Genomic DNA, 7,406 nt, shown 5'->3' with positions numbered 1-7,406 from the left:
GTCAAAAACAGAACAGTCTGTAGTAATCTGTATCAAACGTATACTTCTGGAACTCCAAAAATTCGGCCAAAATAGGACGACCTAGATAATTTGATTATTGATCTACTGCAATTGGAATCAGTATTTTATCGCTTTCTGGTGATTTTTAACAATTCTTTTCGTGAGCAGAAAGTTTCTGTCTTTTTCAGCAAGATCAAATAATTATCATCCAAGAAGATCCTATAGGTCTTACTTGTTACAAACACTAATTAAAACATAAAACCACATGTAACCAGAGGCTAGATGTTTTATTTATTACTAAACAGGAACAAAAATCAAGGAAGAAAAATAAAATTGGGTTGCCTCCCAACAAGCGCTTACGTTTAACGCCCCTAGCTAGGCATGATGATTTCAACGATGCTCACATAAAAGATAAGAATTGAAACATAAAGAGAGCATCATGAAGAATATGACTAGCACACTTAAGTCTAACCCACTTACTATGCATAGGGATTTTGTGAGCAAACAACTTATGGGAACAAGAATCAACTTGCATAGGAAGGTAAAACAAGCATAACTTCAAGATTTTAAGCACATAGAGAGGAAACTTGATATTATTGCAATATGTAGAAGCATATGATCCTCTCTCATAATAATTTTCAGTAGCATCATGAATGAATTCAACCATATAACCAGCACATAAAGCATTCTTTTCATGATCTACTAGCATAGAATTTTTATTACTCTCCACATAAGCAAATTTATTCTCATCAATAGTAGTGGGAGCAAACTCAACAAAATAACTATCATGTAAAGCATAATACAATTGAAAATTAAAATCATGATGACAAGTTTCATGGTTATCTTTATTCTTTATAGCATATGTTTCATCACAATAATCATCATAAATAGGAGGCATGCTTTCATCATAATAAATTTTCTCATCAAAACTTGGGGGACCAAACATATCATCTTCATCAAACATAGCATCCCCAAGCTTGTGTCTTTGCATATCATTAGCATCATGGGTATTCAAAGAATTCATACTAACAACATTGCAATCATGCTCATCATTCAAATATTTTATGCCAACCATTCTATGTAATTCTTCTTCTAGTACTTGAGCACAATTTTCCTTCCCATCATTTTCACGAAAGACATTAAAAAGATGAAGCATATGAGGCACCCTTAATTCCAATTTTTTGTAGTTTTCTTTTATAGACTAAACTAGTGATAAAACAAGAAACAAAAAAATTCGATTGCAAGATCTAAAGATATACCTTCAAGCACTCACCTCCCCGGGAACGGCGCCAGAAAAGAGCTTGATGTCTACTACACAACCTTCTTCTTGTAGACGTTGTTGGGCCTCCAAACGCAGAGGTTTGTAGGACAATAGCAAATTTCCCTCAAGTGGATGACCTAAGGTTTATCAATCCGTGGGAGGCGTAGGTCGAAGAGGGTCTCTCTCAAACAACCCTGCAACCAAATAACAAAGAGTCTCTTGTGTCCCCAACACACCCAATACAATGGTAAATTGTATAGGTGCACTAGTTCGGCGAAGAGATGGTGATACAAGTGCAATATGGATGGTAGACATAGGTTTTTGTAATCTGAAAATATAAAAACAGCAAGGTAACTAATGATAAAAGCGAGCATAAACGGTATTGCAATGCTAGGAAACAAGGCCTAGGGTTCATACTTTCACTAGTGCAAGTTCTCTCAACAATAATAACATAGTTGGATCATATAACTATCCCTCAACATGCAACAAAGAGTCACTCCAAAGTCACTAATAGTGGAGAAGAAACGAAGAGATTATTGTAGGGTACGAAACCACCTCAAAGTTATTCTTTCGGATCGATCTATTCAAGAGTTCGTACTAGAATAACACCTTAAGACACATATCAACCAAAACCCTAATGTCACCTAGATACTCCATTGTCACGTCAAGTATCCGTGGGTATGATTATACGATACGCATCACACAATCTCAGATTCATCTATTCAAACCAACACAAAGTACTTCAAAGAGTGCCCCAAAGTTTCTACCGGAGAGTCAAGACGAAAACGTGTGCCAACCCCTATGCATTAGTTCACAATGCTATGGAACCCGCAAGTTGATCACCAAAACATACATCAAGTGTTCTCAAATCCTTAAAGACTCAATCCGATAAGATAACTTCAAATGGAAAACTCAATCCATTACAAGAGAGTAGAGGGGGAGAAACATCATAAGATCCAACTATAATAGCAAAGCTCGCGATACATTAAGATCGTACCACCTCAAGAACACGAGAGAGGGAGATCAAACACATAGCTACTGGTACATACCCTCAGCCCCGAGGGTGAACTACTCCCTCCTCCTCGTCATGGAGAGCGTCGGGATGATGAAGATGGCCACCGGTGAGGGATCCCCCTCTGGCAGGATGCCGGAACAGGGTCCCGATTGGGTTTTGGTGGCTACAGAGGCTTGCGGCTGCGGAACTCCCGATCTAGGTTATTTTCTAGAGGTTTCAGTATTTATAGGATTTTTTGGCGTAGGTCTCACGCCAGGGGGGTCTCTGGGTTGTCCATGAGGCAGGGGCCCACGCCTAGGGGGGTGGGCGAGCCCCCCACCCTCGTGGGCAGCCCGGGACTCTCCTGGCCCAACTCTTTTACTCCGGGGCTTCTTTTGGTCCAGAAAAAAATCATCAAAAATTGGCACGTCAATTGGACTCCGTTTGGTTTTCCTTTTCTGCAAAACTTTAAAACAGGGAAAAACAGAAACTGGCACTAGGCTCTAGGTTAATAGGTTAGTCCCAAAAATCATATAAAATAGCATATAAGTGCATATAAAACATCCTAGAAGGATAATATAATAGCATGAATACTTCATAAATTATTGATACGTTGGAGACGTATCAGTGACCTGAGCGCAGCCCCCGTGCCCAGCCCCCTTGCGCTACCCTCCCGAGGGGAAAGCAGCGCGGTGAGGCTAGACACTGAGCTCAAGGGCTCCCAGAGGTTGGTACGGCCATGGGGCCGCCCTCAGTTGTTTATCACCAGCGCGGAGCATAGCGCTTCCGCACTTGCACGGGCATAGCCGCTACTCGGCAGTGTCGACTGCCAGCGCGGAGCATGGTGCTTCCACTAGCACGTGGGAGGGGACTCCCTACTGTGGAGAGCCCCCGGGGCGTGTACAACCCCGCCCTGACACGTGGCTTGCACGGAAGGGCTAGACGAGGTGTTTCCGGGCACTCGTGAGCCAGCGCGGGACTCACGAGGCCCTACCTCAAGGCGGTTTGCGCCTGGTCTTGGTTCTTGTTAACTGCGGTGGTCCTGCGAGATGGTTAGGCAACCTGCGCCGAATGAATCTCCTGAGGTTATCACATGAGAAGGCCAGGAACCAGCGACCCCAGGAGGTGACATGAACGAGGCCGGCCCACCAGACAGAGCTCAGCCGCTGGATTTATCGACGCTACAGGGACGGGCCCGAGCACAGACGCCATGCCTAGCCTTCTTATGCGAAAGATCCTGAAGAAAGACGGTCGGCGCGCAGCTTCCGTGGTGGGTGATAATCAAGCAGCTGATAATCATAGATAGATCATGCATGAAAAACGAGCTAGCTTAGGTAAATGCAGGAACGATACATGCCACTGGGTCGGACCCGAGCGGCCTGGGAATGATGCAGCCTGAGGGGCGCTCCCAGCTAAATGAACTTGGAAAATGTCACCTGGTTTAGTTGTCGAAGAGATGTCGGGGCAGCTGAAGATGCGTGGTGAAGGGGTTGCTCCTCATGAGCCTCCGGGACCCTGAGCCTCGGGAGGCCCTGGGGGTCCAGGCGGTTCCTTGAGAACCGTCTCCATCTCCGCCAGGACTGTGTGGTGCCTAGCCTCCTGAGCTGCCAGGATGCTCTGCAGACTACGCTGGAAGGCGGCCACCACGCTCGGCAGGCCAAACGGCATGCGAACATAGCTGTGAGGTGGGCCCTCACAGCATCCCACGCGCGAAGGCCAGAAGCGCTCCTGAGACGCAGCCCGGTTGAACCATGGTATGTTGATGCAGACGCGCAGCCCGCCTCCTGGATGAGGGGGCATGCCAGGTGGGCGGTGATCACCGCGCATGGCCCTCGCATCCTGCAGCTCCTGAGTGGTCTTGTTGATGAACTCCTGAGCACGGGGCACTCCTTGCCTGGTGTCCTCCTGAGGGAAATGTGCTGCAAAGCACGCCTCCACGTGGTGCCCAAGCGCCTCCCTCATGACGTTGGCGAGGTCTGAGGCCCTCCAGAACAGAGCCCCCGAGCCTTGCCCGAGGAGGGCGCCGGGCGCACCTTCCTATGCGCGAGAGGGAGGCGCCCCATCCATGGGCGCTGGTCCTGAGGTGGTGCTGCTAGAGACGCCGCTCTCCTGAGGCCCTGCGTGGAGCAGGCTCTTCTTCTTCCTGGGGACGGCATCAGGAGGGTACAGGATTCCTTTGTTGCCTGGGTCCTCGACCGCCCGGCTTGCTAGGCGCACTCGAGTGAGCACACCGCATCCTTCTCTGTGATGATTCCGCCGCTTCCTGGCATCTTGAGGACGTTGTATCCATGATGGGTTACCGCCATGAACTTGGCCAGGGCCGGATACCCAAGGATGGCGTTGTAAGGAAGACGAATGTGGGCGATGTCGAAGTCGATGAGCTCAGTGCGGTAGTTGTTGCATTGGCTGAAGGTGACCAGAAGGCGGATCTGCCCGATTGGGGTGGTGGAGCCGTCAGTCACTCCTGAGAAAGGCTTAGTAGGCTGTAGCTGATCATATGGCACTTGAAGGCTGTCGAATGTCTTGACGGACAGGACGTTAAGTCCTGCGCCGCCGTCGATGAGAGTCCTGGTGACTTGAACGTTGCTGATGACGGGCGAACAGAGCATTGGGAGGGCGCCGGCAGTTGCCGCGCACTTGAGCTGGTCAGCTGAGCTGAAGGTGATGGCGCATTTGGACCACCTGAGTGGGCGCGTGGCTTCGAGCCTGGGGAGGGCCGCGTTCACCTCGCGAGCAAACTACTTGAAGAAGCGCTGAGAGGCTAGGGCCTGCACACCACCCAAGATGCAGGCAATGGCGCGAGGCTCCTGGAAGCCCCCAGCCCCCTCGTCCTGGTCGTCATTCCTTCTTGGTGGTGGCGGCAGAGGAGGAAGGCCAGCCTTGCCCTAAGGGCAGTCCTCACAAGGCTGATCCCTCCAAACGCCCTCGCGAGGTTGGTCGTGCCAGCGGTCCTTGCGAGGCTGGTCGCGCCACTCCTGGCGCGGGGCGGGGTCGTCCCAGCATCCTCTGCCTCGTCCTCCTCCTCGGCCGTAGCCCTGGTCATTGCACTCGGGCGTCGACCAAAGCGTCCATCTTGAATGGCCCTGAGCTCTTGACAGTCGCTGGTGTTGTGGATGTGCACGTTGTGGAAGGCGCAGAACGGACGGCTGCTCCTAGACGACTCTGGGTGGTCGCGGCCATGCTTCACCTCCGGCTCGGCCGCGAGCACGGCCGCGCCCTTGCGTTTCACGTCCTTAACCTTGGCCTTCTTGTCTTCTGGTTCTGCCGCTGGGAGCTCGACGAGGGAGAGACGCCCTTCCTCGGCTCTCGCGCACTTGGTCGCCAGTTTGAACAGCTCCAGAGATGTGCACAGGTCTTCATGGATAGCGAGCTCCTCCTTCATCTTGATGTCGCGGACGCCGTCGAATAACGCGGAGATGATGGCCTCGTCCGTCACCTTGGGGATCTTGAGGCGGGCGCAGTTGAAGCGCTGGATATATTTCTGCAGGGTTTCTCCGGGTTGCTGCTTGATGCAACGTAGGTCACCCACGGCTGGAGGGTGGTCGCGAGTGCCCTGAAAGTTGGTGATGAAGCGGTCGCGCATCTCGCCCCAGGAGGAGATGGATCCCGCGGGCAGGTTCAGGAGCCACGAGCGGGCGTCGTCCTTGAGAGCCATGGGGAACCAGTTCGCCATGACTTTTTCGTCGCCGTTAGCCGCCTCGATGCTTAGCTCGTAGAGCTGCAAGAACTCTGCAGGGTCAGGTGTGCCGTCGTAACGCGGCGGTAGGTCGGGCTTGAACTTCCCGGGCCAGATGACGCTGCGCAGCTCGGGGGTGAAGGCGCGACAGCCTGCTGTGGTCGCTGGAACTCGCGGCGGAGGCGGAGGCTGGTCTTGACATCCGCGCACAGCCGCCACACGCGATGTGCGGTCTTGACGTGGTGGCGCAGGGAGTGTAGGGGCGTCCTGCTATGGCCGAGGGACCTCATGGCAGCTTCCTTCTTCACGCGCAGGCACCCTGCGCGGGGGCTCGCGCCGAGGGGCCGCGCGTCACGGCGCGAGGGCGATGTCTTGACGTGGAGGCGGTGGAGGCGCTTCGTGGGCCACGTTGCCCGCGGCCGGGGGTGGACGAGGCAGCGAGAGAGACGGTGCAGGAGAGCCCCCAGCGGCACTGACGAGCTCGGCGATGCGGTCCAGCCACTCCTCGCAGAGGCCATCGACTAAACGGTAGCGCAGGAGCTCGCACGCCATGAGCAGCGCGGCCTGCGTGTCCACGGGCCCGCGACGAGCGGGAGACGACGAGCCGGCGGGAGTCAGTGACGGGGTTGCAGTGCGGCCGTCCCGCCTCACGAAGGGATGCAGCGATGAAGCTTGTTGCTCGTTCCCCGTCGGACCGGTGGCGGCGTTGGCGGCGGGTGATGGGTAATGACGGGGGGGCCTGCCGACAAGAGCCGTCTGGGCGACACGGGCAGCAAGTGCGGCCCGGCGCTCAGCCTGAGCCCGGCGAGTGTTGGCCATGGGACAGGTAGGACAATGGAGCGCGGATCGATGGAAAGAAAGCTTCGGCGCACCCCTACCTGGTGCGCCAAATGTCGTATCATGGGTTCCGGCAAAACCCTCAAGGTTCGAACACTGGGGTGCGCACGAAGATCTCTCTCTCCCTCAGTGGCTCGCTTGCGCAAGGATCTCATGGCCTAGCTCCACGAACTCAAAGAACAGAGGGACACAAGATTTATACTGGTTCGGGCCACCGTTGTGGTGTAATACCCTACTCCAGTTTGGTGTCGTGGATTGCCTCTCGGGCTGAGGATGAACAGTTATAAGGGAAGAACAGCCTCCTGAGGAGAGGTGTTCTTGTGCTTGGTGAGCTGGTCAAGGTTTCGGTCCCTTGCTATGGAGGTGGCTAGTCCTATTTATAGAGGCCCCGGTCCTCTTCTCAAATATTGAGCGGGAAGGGATCCCACAACGGCCAAGTTTGAAGGGGGCAGCTAGTACAGCTTATCCTGACAAAAGTAGTCTTCGCCTGCCAAAGGCTCTGGTGGTGACGCCATCTTGGGCTCCACAGTGACCTCCGTCTTGCCGTCCTACTGGTCTTGGTCTCGTTGCACCGATATGGAAACCTTTGCCTGATGCCTCGGGACTCCTCGCCTCCGCTTGCCTCTTTAGCACCAAAG

Source organism: Aegilops tauschii, chromosome 7, assembly GCF_002575655.3.
Source record: "Aegilops tauschii subsp. strangulata cultivar AL8/78 chromosome 7, Aet v6.0, whole genome shotgun sequence".
NCBI classification, from domain to species: Eukaryota; Viridiplantae; Streptophyta; class Magnoliopsida; order Poales; family Poaceae; genus Aegilops; species Aegilops tauschii.
Note: the sequence above shows the minus strand (reverse complement) of the source record.